General features: G+C 42.1%; 1 protein-coding gene across 6 annotated transcripts in view; it reads right to left on the bottom strand.

Annotated features, from left to right (window-relative positions):
- Nucleotides 1-13239, bottom strand: part of Stag2 (stromal antigen 2) — a 128904-nt gene extending 115665 nt beyond the window's left edge. For 2 of the 6 annotated variants that reach the window (XM_042682458.1, XM_042682465.1), the window contains exon 1: nucleotides 12404-12651. The gene's annotated coding sequence lies outside the window, so the exon portion shown is untranslated. Of the gene's footprint in view, nucleotides 1-11132; nucleotides 11197-11383; nucleotides 11525-12327; nucleotides 12652-13015 lie in introns of those variants that run through there. The other 4 variants (XM_042682463.1, XM_042682464.1, XM_042682459.1 and 1 more) reach the window with 4 other exon arrangements.
- Between the last annotated feature and the right edge of the window lie 7004 nt (nucleotides 13240-20243).

Raw genomic sequence — 20243 nt, 5'->3', positions numbered from 1 at the left:
ACAAATTAAGTCCCTTAATATTCTAGACGTGTTTTCAACCACTGTTCCTCAGGTTAACTACAGAATTCAGAAAACAGATTATTTCCAGTGCCAAACTATCTTAAAAATTGCCCAGGAAAAAAAAAAAACCTAATGTACAGTGGGTACCTAGGGGCCATAATTCTGTTCTTAGCTGGGCTCTGATGGCTCATGCCTTTAATCCTAGCTACTCAGGAGACTGAGATCTGAGGATCATGGTTCAATGCCAGCCCGGGCAGGAAAGCCTGAGACTCTTACTACAATTAATGACGAGAAAACCAGAAGTGGTGCTGTAGCTCTCAAGTGGTAGAGCACTCATCGCCTTAAACTAAAAGCTCAGGGATAGTGCCCAAGCCCAGTGTTCAAGCCCCAAAACCGACAAAAAAATAAAATAAAATAAAATAAAAACACCAGTTCTTGCAACAATGAGATGTACAATGAGATGTCGTTGTGTCGAAAAACGAACTTTACAACTTTGGTGGGGGGGAGATGGGAAGAGACGGGAAGGGGAAACAAAGGAGGAGGCAACAATGCTTGATAAGAAATGTACACGGGCTGGGAAGGTGGCTCAGTGGTAGAGCGCTTGCCTTGCATGCCTGAGGCCCTGGGTTCTAAGAAAAAAGAAAAAAGCCAGAAGTGGTACTGTGGCTCAAATGGTAGAGCACTAGCCTTGAGCTGAAGAGCTGAGGGACAGCGCCCAGGCCCCGAGTTCAGGCCCCACAACCAGACCCCCCCCCCAAAAAAGAAAAAGAAATGTACTCATTATCTTGCCCATGTAATTGTAACCCCTCTGTATTGTCACAATTAAAAAAAAAAAAAACACCAGTTCTTGGCATTCTTGAATAAAATCAGAAGAAATGAGCCAGGCACCATTAACTCAAGTAATTGTTCCTGGTAAGGAGGTTGAGATCTAAGGATAGTGATTCAAAGCCAGCTTGGAAAGGAAAATCTGTGAGACCCTTATCTCCAATTACCACCCAAAAGCCAGAAGTGTGAGGATGGGAGGGAAAAACTGAGAGAGAGCAAGGAATAAGTGACATTGTCCAAAAAGTAATGTACTCTTTACATGACTAATGTAAACTGTAATCGATCACCTTCATAATAGCTTTCAAAAAAAAATTCTAAAGCCAAAAGTAGAGCTGTGACCCAAGTGTCAGAGTACTAGTCTTGAGCAAAAAAAACACCGAGTTCAAGCTCCAGGACCAACACACACACACACACACACACACACACACACACACACACACACACACACACACACACACACACACACACACACACACACACACACACACACACACACACACACACACACACACGAAAAACAAAAAACAATATTTCTAGGTTCATCGCCTGGGAACATTGATGTTCATCACCTGGGAAAACTATTTCCTACAGGATGAAACTTAAGGGAGTGTAAACATAAAGTATGTAATTTTAGTCATGGCCATGGAAAGCATACACACACAAACCCATATGAAAAACAGCTTCATGAGCTGGGCGCTGGTGGCTCACGCCTGTAATCCTAGCAACTGAGGAAGCTGAGATCTGAGGATCACAGTTCAAAGCCAGCTCGGGCAGAAAAGTCCCTGAGACTCTTATCTCTCATTAACCACTAGAAAACCAGAAGTGGTGCTGTGGCTCAAGCGGTAGAGCACTCGCCTTGAGCTGAAGAGCGCAGGGATAGCGCCCAAGCCCAGAGTTCAAGATCCAAGATCGAGAAAAAAAAAAAAAGATCAGCTTCATGGGCTGGGAATGTGGCTTAATGGTAGACTGCTTGCCTACCATGCATGAAGCCCTGGGTTTGATCCCTCAGTACCACATAAACAAAAAATGCCAGAGGTCGTGCTGTGGCTCAAGGGGTAGAGTACTAGTCCTAAGCAGAGAGGCTCAGGGACAGAGCCCAGGCTCTGAGTTCAAGCCCCAAAACTGGCAAAAAAATAAATCAGCTTTATATTGTCCCTTATTACCTGACTTACGAAATGCTAACACCTCTGTATAACCCCTTAATAACAACAGCAAAATTATATTTTCAAAAACTGGCATTACTAGTGCCAGGTGCCCAGGGACCAGTAGCTCACACCTGTAATCCTAGCTACTCAGGAGGGTAAGATCTGAGGACTGAGGTTTGAGGCCAGCCCGGGCAGGAAAGTCCAAAAGACTCTTCTCTCCAATAAACTACTCAGAAAAAGCTAGACATGATGTTGTGGTTCAAGTGGTAGAGCATTAGCCTTGAGCCTGAGAAGCTCAAGGAGAGAACCCAGGCTGAGTTCAAGCCCCAAGACCACCAAAAAAAAAATTGGGTTGGGCTGGGAAGGTGGCTCAGTGGTAGAGTGCTTGCCTTGCATGTATGAGGCCCTGGGTTCGATTCTTCAACACCACATAAGCAGAAACACCCGGAAATGGTGCTGTGACTCAAGTGGTAGAGCGCTAGCCTTGAGCTGATGAGCTGAAGGACAATGCCCAGGCCCAGAACCGACAAAAAAGAAAAATTGGGGTTTACCTCATGTCTACTAATTTAGGTAAAATACACAACATCCAGCATTTATCCAAATAAAACTCCAGGTTTATTTCTTTGTTGCTTTTGTTTTTGGTTTTTTTTTTTGTCAGTCATGGGGCTTAAACTCTGGGCATGAGAGCTGTCCCTCAGCTCTTCAGCTTAAGGGCGATGAGGGCTCTTGAGCCACAGCACCACTTCTGGTTTTCCGGTGGTTAATTGGAGATAAGAGTCTTAGGCTTTCTTGCCCAGGCTGGCTTTGAACTGTGATGTTCAGATCTCAGTCTCCTGAATAGCTAAGATTACAGGTGTGAGCTACTAGCCCCCGGCTCCAGGTAAGTTTTTGAGAAGCAGAAATGAAGAAGAAAAGTAAAGGCCAAGATACTGATCGGTAATTCATGTAATAATATGGGGCCCTGATATTTATTTACTACCTGAGACAAGTAAAAACAAAACTTAAGGTAAAAGATGGACTGAAATAGAAAGTATAAACCAACAGAAAAAGATACTATCAGAAGGAAGGAGAATTTTTGTTGTGTTAGTCCTGTGACTTGAACTCAGGACCTAGACACTGTCCCTCACCTTTTTGATCAAGGCTAGAGTACTTGGACTTTTCCTCCCCAGGCTGTCTCCAAACTGTGATCCTCAGATCTCAGCCTGCTGAATAACTAGGATCATAAGCGTGAGCCACTGGTGCCCCTCAGGAAGAAAGATTTTAAAGTATCATTGAACTACAACCCAGGCACTGGTGTTTGAAGTCTGTAATCCTAAACTACTCAGGAGGATGAAATCTGAGCATCCAGATTCAAACCAGCCTGGGCAGGAAAGTCCATGAGACTCTCATCTCCAATAAACTACCAAAGGAAGCCAGAGAAGTGAGCTGTGGCTCAAGTGGTAAAGCCCAATCCTTGAGCAAAAGCAGCTCAGGGACAGTGCCCAGGCCTTGAATTTAAGCTTCAGGGTCAGCAAAAAATAAAAATCCCACTACAAAACGAGTACAGTGTTATCAAATTAACTTTTGGATTTTTTTTTTTTATCTGAGTAATGTAGCTTCAACTCAAGCTTTTTCTGCTCACAGCTGGTACTCTACAACTTAAGCCAAACCACCGGTCTGGAATTTTGCTATTTAACTGGAGATAATAGTCTTGTGAACTTTTCTGCCCAAATTAGCTTTGAGTCTCAATCCTCAAGATTAGAGGCATGACCCACCAGCTAGCCTAAACCTTTCATTATAACCTACCAACTCAACAAGCTAGGCAACTAGCTTCAGACACAGTTTAGAGCACAATTGGCATTAAGAAAATATGTGGAGGGGCTGGGAATGTGGCTCAGTGGTAGAGCGCTTGCCTTGCATGCCTGAGGCCCTGGGTTCGATTCCTCAGCACCACATAAGCAAAAAGAAAAAAGCCGGAAGTGGCACTGTGGCTCAAGTGGTAGAGTGCTAGCGTTGAGCTGAAGAGCTGAGGGACAGCGCCCAGGCCCAGAGTTCAGGCCCCACAACCAGACCCCAAAAAAAGAAAATATGTGGAATCATTCCACATACCACAGAAATAGGAAATAGAAATTCCCCCTGCCCTTCAAGAATTCAACAGTAACCCATAAACTTTTTTTTATTGGTTGTGGAGCTTAAAATCAGGGCCTTGGCACTGTCTCTGAGCTTTTTGCTCAAGGTTATGGCCCTATCACTTGAAACGTATCTCCACTTCTAGTTTATAGGTGGTTAAATGGAGGTAAGAGTCTCATAGACTTTCCTGCCCAGGCTGGCTTTGAACTGCAATCCTCAAATTTCAGCCTCATGGGTAGCAAGGATTACAGGTGTGAGCCACTAGCACTCAGCTGCATAACCCATAAACTTTAATAAGCATACTAAAGTAACTCAGAGTTCTTCAATTATTAGTATAAAAGTATTAAACAATATTTACAGACCTTTTAATGAGCAACTCAGCTGAGTAAAATTCTGCATTTACTTGTGCATTTATTTAAAATCTTGATTCTACGAAACTAAAGTAACAATTCATGTTTTGGGGATGGTGGACCACTCAAGACTAAAATCAGATAAGGGAAACTACTGAGTTTAACAAAAAACAAATGCACAAAGAATTTGAGGACAGGTTAATCGGGGTATGATTTGGGGCAAACCATGTACTCTGAATACCAGAGCCTAAATTTCCTCATTTATATTTTGTAAAGTTGCTGAAAGGATTAAATATTCATGTTAAAACATGGGCCTTAACATTCAAAAGAAACTCAAATCAAACCAAGTTGTAGAATAGGTTTTTTTCTTTCAAAAAAAAAAGTCAACCCCTACCACAACAAATATTACATACAAAGATGTAAAAATAGTAATAACTTAATGTCCAACAGATTTTCAAAAACTTATTTACCTTTAAGTTGCACATAAAATTATCCAATGCTTATGGAAATTTCCCTAATGTATTTCATCAAGCCTAGTTATATGTTTCCCAATTTAAAAAAATTAAAGTCAGGCATAATGGAGCATGACTATAATTCTAGCACTTAGATGCTGAGACAGGAGGATCGCCCATTTGAGACCAGCTTGGGCTACAAGAAACCCCATCTCAAACACAGTAAGATCAATATAAAAATAAAAGATAGACCATTGATATTATCCTTTTTTTGGAGGAAGGACTACAAAACAGTATCAGCAATTTCTTGGTGGCACTAACTTCACTTGTGTCTACTTCTTAGTGCTAATTACAGAAACATTAAAAACCCAATTCAAGCCTGGCATTAGTGCCTCACACCTGAAATCCTGGCTACTCAGTAGGCTGAGATCTGAGGATTCAGGTTCAAATACAGTCCAGGAAGGAAAATTCTTATCTTCAATTAACCATAAAAAAGCCAAAAGAGGAGCTGTGACTCAAGTGGTAGAGTGCCAACCTTGAGCAAAAGCTAAGGGAACGTGCCCAGGCCCCTCCTAATTCAAGCTGTAGTACCAGCACGCACGCACGCACATTCGCACACACACACATGTGCGCGCACTGCACACACACACACAAACTTTCAGGAGGGTGGGAATGTGACATAGTGGTAGAGTGCTTGCCTAGCATGCATGATGCCCTGGGTTCAATTCCTCAGTTCCAAATACACAGAAAAAGCCAAAAGTAGCATTGTGATTCAAGTGGTAGAGTGCTACCCTTGAACAAAAGAAGCTCAAGAATAGTGCCCAGGCCCTAGGATTGGCAAAAAAAAAAAAAAATTTTCAGGAAAAAAAATGCAATTCAGGAAGCATATTACTATAGCTGCTAAAGATATGTAAATTTTTAAATTCACATACAAAAGTCAATCCGCAAAGTCAGGTCATATACATTGAAGAAATAAAATCTTTGGTCAAATTAAATGCAAAAGCAGCAATTCACGAAATTGAAAAGTCAAGCTGACAATTGTTTTATCTTTGCCAACAAAGCATGCAATAACTACTGTTTATGATAGCTGAAGACACAAAGATTATACAGAAACAGTATTGAACCACAGATTAAAAGCCCTGAATATATGTTAAACATAGAAAACTTCAGAAGAAAAATGTAAAGAACTTTTAAAATACCCCATAATTTTAAAGTTTAATCTCTACTACTGAATAAGTAAGCAAATCTTAATATACTTTTTTGGAGGGGGGGGCCAGTCCTAGGGCTTGAATTCTGGACCTGGGCACTGCCCCTAAGCTCCTTTTGCTCAAAGCTAGCTAGCTAGCACTCTACCACTTGAGCCACAGCTCAAATTTTCCTGCCTGGGTTGGCTTCCAACTTCAATCCTCAGATCTCAGCCTCCTGAGTAGTTTAGGATTACAGGCGTAAGCCACCAGCACCTGGCATACAAATTTCAATATATTCTAACAGCTTACTGGGACTATGCTCATGTATGAGTGGAACTATCCTTTTCTTTTGCTATTCTCCCAACTCCCAAAACAGTGCTCCATTACATACAGTTCTGTATAAAATTTAACCTCAACTAGGCACTGGTGGCTCACACCTGTAATCCTAGCTACTCGGAGGCAAAGATCTGAGGATCACGGTTTGAAGCCAGCCTGGTTAGAAAGGCCCATGGTCCTCAGAGTCTTCTCTCCAATTGACCACCCAAAAACCATAATTGATGCTGTGGCTCAAGTGGTAGAGCACTAGCCTTGAACACAAAGAGGCTCAAAGACAGCACCCAGGCCCCGAGTTTAAGCCCCACAACCAACCAAAAAAAAAAAAATTTTTTTGTATGTATGTGTGCCAGTTCTGGGGTTTGAACTTGGGGTCTGCAAGCTGTCCCTAAGCTTGTTTACCCAAGGTCTGTGCTCTTACCACTTGAACCACAGCTCCACTTTTGGCTTTTTTGGTGGTTAACTGTAGGTAAGAGTCTCACTGACTTTCGTTCATGAGCTGGCTTTGAACCTGGACCTACAGATCCCAGCCTCCTTAGCAGCTGGGATTACAGGCCTGAGCCACAGGTGCCTGGATCATAATGTAAATTTTTTCTTAGTTTTTTTAAATTGTCATTATAAAGGTAATATTTAGAGGGATTTCAGTTATATATCAGATAAACAGTAATTTCTTTTTGGACAATGTCACCCTTTCCCTTGCTTCCATAATGTAAATTTTAAGTCGAAAGTTAATTCACAGCATCAAAACCTGAAGTGTAACATAGTATAAAAAAAAAAAAAAACCTCAGCTCCAAAAGAATTAAGCTATTCACTGCTCACTACCTTCCTACACATGACTGTGAGTGGGTGCAACTTCAGCACGCAGAAATATTAAGTATTAGTAAAATGACCACAGCATATTTTCACATCTAACCCTGGTTACCAAAAGAAATAAATCTGAGCCAGATTCTGTTCCCCCTGCCCCCAATTTTACTTCATAGCTCCTAAGGAAACAACAGGAGTCAATAAGAGTCAAAAAGGAAAACAATGAAAAGGAAATGCAGAATTTAATTTCATTAAAGCTTGAGTTTTTGGCCTTTAAAAATCCTAACTAAATAAACTTCAAAGTTACCAAACTTGGTTTGTTGGTTTAGTACTGTAGCTATTGCCTTACCACAATAAAATAAGTCTAATGCCACAATCCTCATCATCTACTTAAGCATATTTGCATAGGAATAAAACTGAAATATACAAGCTGTCTTCTAAAAGTTGAAATAAACATGAAATACACAAGCATACCAATGTTCACAGTTATGAAACTTGTATTTTCAGTCTGGTAAAGCAAGCATTAAAAAATATCCATTATCATGAATCACTTCCAGAATTTTAAGATCTATACTTAAATAGAAAAAATGAAATTAAAAAAGAATTTTAAAATAATTTTAAGATATATTCAGATGTCACAGGCAAGAAGTACACTTGACTAGGCATAATACAATATTGCAGAAAACAAGGCACTTAAGGAACAGTTCAAAAACTAAGAAGATCAAGTGTATAAATTGTACTTTTTTGATGGTAATGGTAAAAAAAAGTTCTTAAGAGAAAATAGTAAAAGTTTTCCTGTAATTTTTTGGGGGGGGATACCAATCCTAGGTATAAAAGTCAGGGCATGGGTGCTGTCCCTGAGCTTTTTTGCTCAAAGCTGGAGCTCAACCACTTGGGCCACAGCTCCACTTGTAGCTTCTTGGTGATTAACTGGAACTCTCAGAGACTTTCCTTCCCCAGCTGGCTTCAAACCCTGATCCTCAGAGTTCATCCTCCAAAGTAGTTAGACTTACAGGTGGTGAGCCCTTGGCCCTAAGGGCATGTAACTTTTAAGAAGCTATAAGCTCCAGATCCTTTAAAAAAGAAAGGGATGTGGGGGCTGGGAAGGTGGCTCAGTGGTAGAGCGCTTGCCTTGCATGAATGAGGCCCTGGGTTCGATTCCTCAGCACCACATAAGCAAAAAGAAAAAAGCCAGAAGTGGCGCTGTGGCTCAAGTGGAAGAGTGCTAGCCTTGAGCTGAAGAACTGAGGGACAGCGCCCAGGCCCAGAGTTCAGGCCCCATGACCGGAACCCCCCCCCCCCCCCAAAAAAGTGATGTAAATCAATTCAAATGTAAACACTCATTCCCATATCAGCCAAAAAAAAAAAAAAAAAGAACCTACTCCACCTCTGCATCAGTTTCTGATAAGTTCTTACACGGTAGGGCAGAATGGCTTACTTTTCTAATACATTTCTCTACCCAGTCATTAAATGCCAACTATTGAAAGTGAATTCAGCTGCCTAGCTCTTCCTACCAGAATACACCCCATGGCACTCCAATCTCTTCCACTGTCACTTACTCCAACTGCCAAAGCCCCTCCTATTAATAGTAAATCCCTTTCATACTGACTCACTTGAACGGCAACTTGATGAAATAGGCACCAAGCAGAATTTTTTTTAATTTGCAAATGGAACTTTTCTGTTTTCAAATCATTGAAAGGGAAATTATTTAAATAGAGCACATTTACACTGAATTGCAAACATTTAAAGGGTAACCAATTTTTATGAGTTTACATTATTTATACTGGTTCTGTTCAAGCATTTTTTAAATCCGTGTGCCAGCCATTAAACATGTTTCCCAGGTAAATAATTTTGCCATATAAACATAAGTCATTACACCAAAACTACACAAACAATGTGGAAATGTTTTCTTCCAAAATGTTTTCCTTTAACCATGGAAAATTTCAAGTGCACACAAAAGTAGAATAAGAGTAAGAAAACTCACCCAGCTACATACAATAAGTAACTCACAGCCACTTTTATTTCATCCATACCTCCTACCCACTCGCTGCCCTTATTATTATGTTTAAAAAGAATGAAGAGGAAGACACTGTACTCAATAATAAGTACACTGAAAAAAAACAAAAGATAAAAGTATGAGACTGGCAAATTAAAAGCCAAGAATCCAACAATAACTATGTAGACACCCTACACAACTCCTACATGACAAATTTCTTTAAGAATTCAATTTTTTAAAAAATCTTTAAGAATGTTAATGAAGCCCATAAAACCCAATTGTTTTATTTTAAATTATATGTAAAAGGGTGAACACGAATATGGAAACTTAATCGGAATATGAAAATGAAGTGAAACATTTGTAATTGGCCTGCATTCACCAAGCATTTTAGCTGAAAATGAAAAAAGAATATTTTGTTATAAAATTACAATTCCCCACTTGAAAAACCCCTGAACACTTATGCTTTAACTGATCCTTCTGATCCCTAATTACAGATTGATATAAATGCAAAAGGAAAACCAGGTATTTTATCTTTAACTGGTTTAAAACTCAAAGTTAACCCCCCCTAGAAAATAAATGAAAGCAAATCTAAAGTACCAGAATTCTATGTCATTAAACCAAAATATATCCACTTTCCAGGGCCTTCTTTTTGAAAAAAATAAGTTCCCATATACCCTTAAACGCAACGCGCTAGGCTACAGACAGAATTAGGAGACCGCCTCCTGCTTTTGCTCCTAACCAATACGCAGAGAGAGAAGGTTGGCAGGAAAGTGCTGCGAGGACAGTAACAAACACCAGCAGCTCCAGAGCAGGCCCTGCTAGAGCCAGGAATGACGCACTTCGGTAACCCGACTCTTTCTCCCCTCCACCCCCCGCCCCCAACAGCGGTGCTGACACTGCCAACAGCCCGGAGTAGGAAAAAAAGACAACAGAAAAAAAAAAAAAAAGAAAAAGAAAAGAAAATGAAAAACCCAGAGCTTGGACCGCACCAGGTTTCATAAGAAACCTCGATTATTCCTCTTTCGACACTAACCACTAGGACTAAACAGGAAAAGAAGCTTCGTGCTTAAGCAAGTCCCATCATGGTGGTTTAACTCACTAAATTAAGCTGATAATGAGTCCAATCCACTGAGACAAATACAGGGTGTGGCTGCTGTGAAATACGGCGGTCCGTGGGAGAAAGGGGGTATGGAATTTACACCCCTTGTGAGAGGAAGATGGGGCTTTACGCGGGGTGGGGGGAGGCGGCCCGCGCATTTTAAGGAACCATTGCAAACCAACACAAGCGTCTCCTTTACTTAAACCTAACCCCACGGATGAAAAGTTTCTCATAGATGCATCATGTAAACTGTAAATAACCATTTAATCTAAAACCATGACCCTCAATTTGAAAACTGCATTCAAGATCTAAGAGGGAGAGGGGAGTGGGGGTAGGCAACAACAATATAAAAAACATCCTAGGCCACGGAACAGAAAGTCTCACAAACCGGATGAAACTACTAATGCAATATTAAAAATTAAAGTCGAACCCTGAAGCACGAAAAATACACGAGAACCCATTACAATATAAGATTAAAAATAAAATGACATATACACCGAGGAGGAGCGCAAAATAAATGTCGAAAGTACAGCGGTTTATTAAAAAAAAAAAAAAACTAAAGGAAAACAAGACGTTCCCGCGACGGGAAGGGGGGGAGGCCGAAATCAACAATACGTTTACGATTCTAGGCCAGAAGAAAATGGGAACGGGGCTCAAAGTTTTGCGGAACTACTTGATGCTGTTTCCCACACCTTCACTCTCCCATGGCCCATCCAACCCCTTTCCTCTTAAAATCGCCCTCTAAGGACCTCCGGATGCGTGATAGAAGAAAAGAGAAAGTCGCCCTGAAGCCAAGAATAAAAGTGTGGAGGGAAAAACGGAGGCTGCCTACCTGGGGCAAGGATCAGCTCAATTCGTGCCTTGAGAAAGACAGTGCGGGTGGGGGTGGGAACGAAAAAGCAGCACTAAAACTAAAACAAAAGTGGCGCCAAAACCCCCCAACAAACAGCCTTCTACTCCCGCCCTTCCCCCCCTCCGCCCATGCCAGACAGGCAGGGCCCCCTTCAGGGCAAGGTCTGCGCGCGGGGCCAACGCCGCCAGACCCCAGCCTATTTATAAAATTGTTGCCCTAAGAAAACTGACCGAAGTCGGGCCTCGGAAGGGATGGAGAGATCGATGCCAATCGCTTTCCCAAGCAGTTCCCCCACCACGCGCTGGAGATGATGGGGCGGGGGAGAAGCCGAGGGGCCCGTCACATGAATGTTGTTCCCTCTCTAGGAAGGGAGGAAGAGAGGGAGGGAGGGGAGGGAGGGAGGAAAGGAAGGAGGGGAAGAGAGAAGGGAGGGGGCACGAGGGAGGGGTGTGATCAGAGTAGATTTTCCCTCGCCTCCCGCGGTCCGAGGCCCAAATATACACAACCGAGCCTGACGCTCCCCTCCCCCCCCTCCGGTTCCCAGCACCACCATTTTGCTCTGTTCCTTCCCCTCACCACGACATCGCGCTCGGCCCCCACCCCAGACACAGTCGGCCAGAGCGGCCTCCCCCCCCTCCGACTACGGCTGGCACCCCACCCCACCTCCAGTTTTCTCTCTCCTGGGCTTAAGAGCCTGGCGGAGAAAAGGAACCTAAGTCTAAGGCTACACAGAGAAGCGGAGCCTCCATCTTGCGCCTCTCCGCGTTCTCCATTTTGGGCCACCCATGGGGGGGGGGGTCTTCCTCCGTAAAGGCCCCGAGGGAGAGTTGGGCGAGGGAAGGAAGAGAAAAATCTTCCAGGAGGGTAGTCGAAAAAGAAGAGTCCTGCGCTAGAAAGCGACTCTAGGAGTAGGAGGTAGGGAGGACGGGGGGCTGGAAGTTCCGTGGAAGTGTTGGGGTAGCGACTTGGGGGAGGGAAGGGTTGGAGGCTGAGGCGACGAACATTCCCCCCCCCCCCCCCGGTCAGGAGTTAACCCCTCACTCAAGGGTGCCCGCCACAGGGGCACAACCACCCCAGGGGAAAATTGAATGGCAACCGACTGCCCAGCCTGTTCCCCCCCCCATCACCCCCCTCAACTGCTGTCGCTCGGTCGCGCAATTTCCACCACACACACCTCACCGTGGGCCCCGCGCCCTCCGGGTGCCCCTCCAAACTTCTCGAAGCTTCGCCTCCGCCATTTTATAACTTACCTCCCCCCTCAGCGTACACAGAGGCAGCAACGAGACCGTTCGCCTCCCCCACTCCTTCCTTCTTTCTCAGGCCGGGGGCTTCTTCACCCCTGGGCTGGTACAAGGTTTTTTTTTCCCCCTTCCTCTTCTTTAACACCCTCGAATTCTACTCAGGGACGGAAGCTCCCGCGGTTCTAGAACGGCGCGGGGGGTGGGGGGGTTGAAAGTGGCGGTCGGATCCGGCGGGATTTTTTTTCAGGGTTTTTTTTTTCGGGTTTCTTTTTTTTTTTTTTTTTTTCTTTTTTTCCTTTTTTTTTTTTCGGTGGCGCTTCGGGATTGTTTGGGGTGTTCGCTCTTCGGCGACTTGGAAGCGAATGGAACGCGCAGGCGCCATCTGTCGGCCACGAACCCGCGCCTGGCTCCCGTTGGGAGGGGGCGGCATCTACCGGCAGCGAGTTGGCACTGCAAAACTTGGCTCCCAGCCCTCCCAACCCAGCGTCCTCCTCCCTGTCACTAACCAATGGTGGCCGACTGACTCCAGGGTTCAGCGTCTCCGACGCCGGCAAACGAGGCGTCCGCAGGGGCGCGCCGCCGAGTGGGATAAACAAGGTGCCGTGCCCGCGCCTCACTTACTCTGTCGTTTGGTAGCGCTTCCGCCGCGGACTCGTGGGTGGGAGGGGGGGTGTCACAGTTCCTCTCTTCCCGGGGAATTGTGGGGGGTGGGGGTGTAGAGGAGGGTGACGAGGGACGAGCAAATAGGAAATGTCCGGCGGAGCGAGCCCCAGGCTGTGGGAATTCCGAGGCCGGACTAGCCCAGCGACTTGTTCCTCAGGCTCCTCCGCCCAGAGCGCAGCCCCAAGGTGGCAGCCCAGTAGGGCATCACCCTTCGAAGTCCCCTCCTCTAGACACGCCCCAGCGGCTAGGGGCCTGCGGCTCTAGTTCCTGAGCCCTCGCTTCCCTCCAGTCCCTACTCCTGCCCACCAAAATAATCCAAGTCGCCCAACTCCGGGCACCTGATCGGAAACTGATATAATCGCACTTGGGTTTTTTTGTTGTTGTTGTTGCTTTGGGGTTTGGTTTTGTTTCTTTGCTTTTGCTCCGGGTATGGAAAAAAGGGAAGCTGATTGTCTACCAGGAAGACATAGCACTGGGAAAGACCGGGAGCTGGGGGGGGGGGGGGGGGGGGGGGATCTTTTGCAACCCACTATTCCGTTTCAAAAAAAAAAAATTACAAAAACATGGTCAATAATCTCCAAGGTCTGGAAGACTTAGGGAACTAGGCTACTAGGCTAGGCCGGACGCTCCGCCAGTATTGGGCACTGAGGGGACGGAAAAGGACACGGAGCTCTGCAAAGTGAAGGGAAATGGAAATTTAGGGTCAGGATTGGCAGGGGGAGTGGGCCTCCCCCTCCCCCCCCCCACGTCCACTGAGTGCCTGGAAACGTGCTAGGGGATGGCGGGGAAGGGGGGGGGGGGACAAAGCCGGCCCGGTCACATTGTTGGGGATTTAGGGTCCCAAACCGTCCTCCAAACCGTTTGAAGTACTAAAGGGCCCCTTCCGCTCCTTCAACTCCTGTTAACTGAAGTCTTTTATCACCCTAGTTTTGTGTTGTTTATTTGGAATCCAGTGAACTGAACCTTTGACTGCCCCAGCTCTGCGGGGTTGAGAAATGTGGGGAAGGGTTATCTCTTGGAAGCTCAGCAGCTTGTCACCTATTACAGCGTCTCCATTGCTATTGCAAAAGTTCCTGAACCCCTGAGAGAATTGGGTAAAAAACTTCATAGGGTTTTTCCCTCCACCTTTTCCTTTTTTTTTTTTACATTTCAGTTAACCTATTGTTTTAAATGTTAAAATTTTGAAATTAAAATGAACAAAACGTATTAAATAGCAAGACAAATGGCAAACAGGACAAAATCCGTGTAAATTGTGTTTATTGCACTTAATTATAGAGGCTAAAACATTCCTCACGCAATACTATGATTCTTTTCAGTCCTGAAAATTATATTTCTTCCACATCTGTCTACAGTCCTCTGTGGTTATTGCGGTTTTTTTCTGCAACTTAAAAAATTATAGTATATTTAATCAACCGAACAATAAAAGTTAACCTGAAACATATCAGTAACAAGAAATAATGTGTGGAACATTTTTACTTCTAAAGCTTTGCAGACTAGAATACTATTCAAAATAAATTTCCATTGCTTTTATAGACATATTTAGTAGGATATTCCACGGAGTTTTTTTATTGTTTTGTAAGAGAGATTCAAATTATAGAATGGTGCAGCTAAAACATTAATAGGGAGTAGTACAAATTTTAAAGTTATATAAGTTCATGCATTTTTCCACTTGAAGTACAGACAAATTGGCCTGTGTACCAAATCATTTTACATTAATTTAGTTCAATTGTGCCAATTTACTAACAATTGATATTGAATGATTTCCTGTTTTACTATTAGCTAAAAACTGATTTTTTTTCCTCCAAACACATAATACAGTCCAATTTTTCAATAATTTTATAAATTTACACTCTCAGTTGACCTCTATACCAACTACAACTGCAAAATAATTTTATACTTTAAACAAAAATTGAAAATTTAATTCCTATTTACTAGACTTTGTTTTGTGAAAAATACTACTGAAGATTAATAACATCAAAAATTAGTTCTGTAGGAATTTTCTAAAATATTAGGCAGATATTTAGTGACACAAAAATGTTTTACAGTGGAAGGTGGCTCAGTGGTAGAGCGCTTGCCTTGTATGCCTGAGGCCCTGGGTTCAGTTCCTCGGCACCACATAAGCAAAAAGAAAAAAGCCGGAAGTGATGCTATGGCTCAAGTGGTAGAGCACTAGCCTTGAGCTGAAGAGCTGAGGGACAGCGCCCAGGCCCAGAGTTCAGGCCCCACGACCGGACCCAAAAAAAAAAATGTACAGTGACCCCTCTTTTCTTTCTGCTAGAGCTCTTTCAAAAGCTGTTTATCACACCCTCAATATGTACACTTCAAAATGCTATGTTCCCCTATCCTCTCCTAAGGAATGGATATTATTTCATAAAGTACAGAAAGAACAAAAAAGTTTACTTCTTGATTTTGAGAGTAAAATGAGAAAAAAAGCAGTTCAATGAAAATATTCACTAATGTAAAATAACCTTAATCTTAATTATTTGTACTACTTATAACATGTCCAAGAGACAGTATTTTAAGGCTTATATAGGCTTAGATGTCTGGCTAGGAAATACTGGAATATGAAAATTAAATAGTTAAATTTGTTATGTATATAACATGGCAAGATACTTTTTTAATTCAGAAATTATCTGGTCACAAGTTGGGAATGTGGCTTAGTAGTGAAGTGCTTGCCTAACATGCATGAAGCCCTGGATTCTATTCCTCAGAACCACATAAACAGAAAAAACTGGAAGTGGCACTGTGGCTCAAGTGGTAGAGTACTAGCATTGAGCAAGTGAAGGTCAGAGACAGTGCCCAGGCCTTGAGTTCAAGCCCGAGGACTGTCAAAAGAAGGAAAAAATAAATTATCTGGTCACTGGAAATTGGGAACCTATCATGCAGGTTCATCATGATTTGAATAAACTATCCAGTGATTCTCTTTTACTCTGTCCAAGTACAGCAGACTGCTCATTATAAATTACATTTTCCAAATAGCCTAGTGCTCTGGACAACATAATAGAATTTTATATTACACTATTCTATACAAGAAGCCTAATAAAGCTGGCGGCCAGTGGCTTGTCTGTAATCCTAGCTACTCAGGAGGCTGAGATCTGAGGATCGAGGTTCAAAGCCAGCCCGGGCAGGAAAGTCCATGAGACTCTTATCTCCAATTAATCACCAGAAAATCAGAAGTGGCACTGTGGCTCAAGTGGTAGAGTGCTTGCCTTGAGTTCTTAGGGACATTGCCCAGGCCTAGAATTCAAGCCCCACGACCAACAACAACAACAAAGCCTAATAAAGATGGATAAATTTGAGACTATAGAAGTTTTTAAAATTGTATAACAAAATATCATGAAGCCAAAACATAAACTATCTGCAGATTAAATTTGCTGCATGAAGGAAAAAGACTTTTTCCCTAATACACAATGCTTAACATGACACTAAGATCGACATAGTGCAGATGGTTAATAAATATATAAAACACTGCTCAGCTTCATTAACAAAAAAAAAAAAAAATTCAGGGCTTGGGAGGTGGATCAGTGGTAGAGTGCTTGCCTTGCGTGCATGAAGCCCTGGGTTCAATTCCTCAGCACCACAAAAGCAGAAAAGGCCGGAAGTCTGGAGATTATATTATACTGTGGATCAAGTGGTAGAGTGCCAGCCTTGAGTTGAGGAGCTTAGGGACAGTGCCCAGGCCCAGAGTTAAAAGCCCACACCGGACAAAAAAAGAAAGAAAGAAAGAAAAAGAAATTCAAATTAAATACTATGCCAACTTGTCAGAATTTTTTGTTTTTTGTTTTGTTTGTGGGTTTTTTTGGGGGGAGGTGTCAGTCCTGGGCCTTGAACTCAGGACCTAGGCACTATCCTTCAGCTCTTTTGCCAAAGTCTATCATTCTACCACTTGAGCCAAAGCTGCACTAGTGGCTTTTCTGTTTTGGGTAGTTAATGGTAGATAAGAGTCTCTTGGCCTTTCCTACCAAGGCTGGCTTTAAACCAGAATCATCAGATCTCAACCTCTTGAGTAGCTAGGATTGCAGGCGTAAACCAACAGCACCAGAATAAGATTTATATTTTTTTACCAGATTCAGTATTGATGAAGAACTAACAACTCTCATATACCATGTGTATAGTTTTTTTAAACAAAAAATTGAAAAAAAATAGAATCAACAAAAAATTGGCCACTCCTAGGAATCTATTATATAGGTATGCTCAAATTGCACAAGTATAAAATGAGAGGACTTCATTATAGCTTTGTAAAAGAAACTGACAATGGTAGTCATTGGAGTAGTGTAGTCTATAATCTCCACACTTAAGAGACTGAAACACACACACACACACACACACACACACACACACACACACACACACATCCATACAGGTTCAGGGTATAATCCAATACTAGAACATTTGCTTACCATGTGCCTGGGTTTGATCCCCAGCACAAAAAAAATGAAGGTATGAAAAAATATGTGTGTATATTTACTGATAAGTTGTAAATAACTTGTATAGTGGGACCCCATCTTGAATGGGTATATTTACATATGCATAAAACATTCTTGAATAACATACAGGACATGTAACAAAATTTATCTTTCAGTAAGGAAGCAATTCCATAGCTTGAAATTTTACTTTTCACTTTATACATTTATTTTTTTACAATTGTTATGTCCATTTAAGGTTTATTTAGCTTATTCTAGAAAATAATTTATCACTTTTTATAAATATATACTTAGTAAATGACCCAGAAAGCTTATTCCTGAGTATTTATCCTAATAATATAAAAACATGTTTATACAGAAAACTATATACAAAAACTTGCAGCAGCTTTATTTTTGGTAGCCAAAATTAAACAAGCCAGATGACTATCAACATTCTTTCAATAAAATAGTACTCAGCAACAAGAAGGAACTATTGATACATGAGGAGCACTTTGGCTTAGCAAATGCAAAGAAATCACTGAGATCAATCCCAGGTATGGGGTAGAGCCAATATGAAAGAACTAGTTACACACTATGATCCTATGATAAAATATTCTCAAACTAACAAAATCATAGTTCTGGGGAACAAATCAGTGGTTGATATAGTTTACAGTTGCAGAAAAAGTATGTTTGTTAAGGTCCAACATACTTGTGGGGGTTTGCATAGAGGTGATCACTTTGAAGTTTTGGGGAATTTGAACATACTGCCTTGTACTTTCTAGGCAACTGCTCTAATACTTGAGCCACATATCCACCATGAAGTAGTTTTTTTTGTTTGTTTTGTGTGTGTGTGTGTGTGTGTGTGTGTGTGTGTGTGTGTGTGTGTGTGTGTGTAATGGAGCTTGAACTGAAGACCTAGACACTATCCTTGAGCTTTTTTGCTCAAGTCTAGTCTCTACCACTTGCGCCTTAACTCCACTTCTGGCTTTTTATTGGTTACTTGGAGATAAAGAGTCTCACTGTGGCTTTGCTGCCTGGGCTGTCTTTGGACCATGATCCTCAGATATCAGCTTTCTGAGTAGCTTGGATGATAGCTATGAGCCATTAGTACCAGGCTAAGAAGTTTCTTTATGATGTTTAAACCCTGATTATGTTAATCGCTCAAATCTACAGATTGAGTGAAAGTTCATAAACTGCATATATATATATATATATATATATATGTATATACACACACACACATTTAAATTCATGAAAAAGTTGGTGAAATTCAAGTGAGACCTCTACATGAGTTGATAAATATTAAATCAATGTCAATTTCCTGCATGTGCTAACATACTACAATTATAATTACTATTGTCATTAAACAAAACTACTGAAGGGCACATGAAAATTTTGTGTATATTTTCTGCTTATTGTGAGTCATAAAAAATTTCAAAATTTTCAGGCCGGGCCCTGGTGGCTCACGCCTGTAATCCTAGCTACTCAGGAGGCTGAGATCTGAGGATCGCGGTTCAAAGCCATCCCGGCAGGAGAGACCGTGAGACTCCTATCTCCAATAAACCACCAGAAAACCGGAAGTGGCGCTGTAGCTCAAGTGGTAGAGCCACATCCACAGCTATGTAACATATATATATTTTTTTTGGGGGGGGGGGTCTGGTCGTGGGGTTTCCTTCCCCCAGCATAAAGACTAGATGCCAAATCCTAGCATCCACCATGTGGCCAATATGGCACTGGCCAGACCTGACCTCCTTACTTCACATTGACTACTATTTCACTGCCACTACTTAAACCCCCTGAACTCTGGGCCCGGGCGCTGTCCCTCAGCTCTTCAGCTCAAGGCTAGCACTCTACCACTTGAGCCCCAGCACCACTTCCAGCTTTTTTCTTATGTGGTGCTGAGGAATCGAACCCAGCGCCTCGAGCATGCAAGGCAAGTGCTCTACCACTGAGCCACCTTCCCAGCCCCTGTAACGTATATTTTGAGAAAATAAATTACTTGATATTTTCCAAGCACTTCCCCACCTCTGTGTATTTGCTTATGCTATTTTCTCTCCTTTTCCAAGATTTTCCCCACTCAAATGCTCCCCATCCTGAAATGAACAATTTAAATAAGACTATCTCCATAAAGCCTTCCCTGCTATCCCTATAAAATATCCCATTCTAGAAGTCTCCTGAGTAGATTTTTAATGACTTGTTCAAAAATACTAATAGTCATATCAATCATATTTTGCCCAAGACAAATTTGTCTAAGACAAATGTTAGCATATGGTAAAAAATGTTATTTGCATTGAACTAATAGAAGAAATAATTATATCATTATTAGAACCTTTTGCAATGGTATGGTAGTCATATGTAGCTATTGACCATTTGTAATATAGTGTTACTGAGATTTTTTAATTTTTATCCAATTTTAATTAAGTACAACTTAAATATATATGTGGCTGACAGTTTCTGTTTGGACAGTGGCTATCTACAAGATTCTGATTACAATTGTTTTCCATTCAACAATATTGCCAGAAGGTTCTCTGTGGGCCAGATGCACAATAATGTTGAAGCTGTTGATACACAGGTGAATAATGTATTGTCCTTGACCTCAGAGAGATTGCAATCTATTAGGACAACACAGTACAGATCAAAGAAGTAAAATCAAGTGTTAGCAGTGCTATTATAGAAGATTGACGATATACTGTACACACAAAAAAAGAATGAGGATAGGAGTCCCAAAAGGAAGATAGAAGTTGAAAGGACATTCCTATTCATTAGACAAAGAAAAGATAAAG

This window comes from Dipodomys spectabilis, unplaced genomic scaffold (assembly GCF_019054845.1).
Source record: "Dipodomys spectabilis isolate Male_0828 unplaced genomic scaffold, ASM1905484v1 ptg000071l, whole genome shotgun sequence".
Lineage (NCBI taxonomy): Eukaryota > Metazoa > Chordata > Mammalia > Rodentia > Heteromyidae > Dipodomys > Dipodomys spectabilis.
Note: the sequence above shows the minus strand (reverse complement) of the source record. Positions and strands in the feature narration are given on the sequence as shown.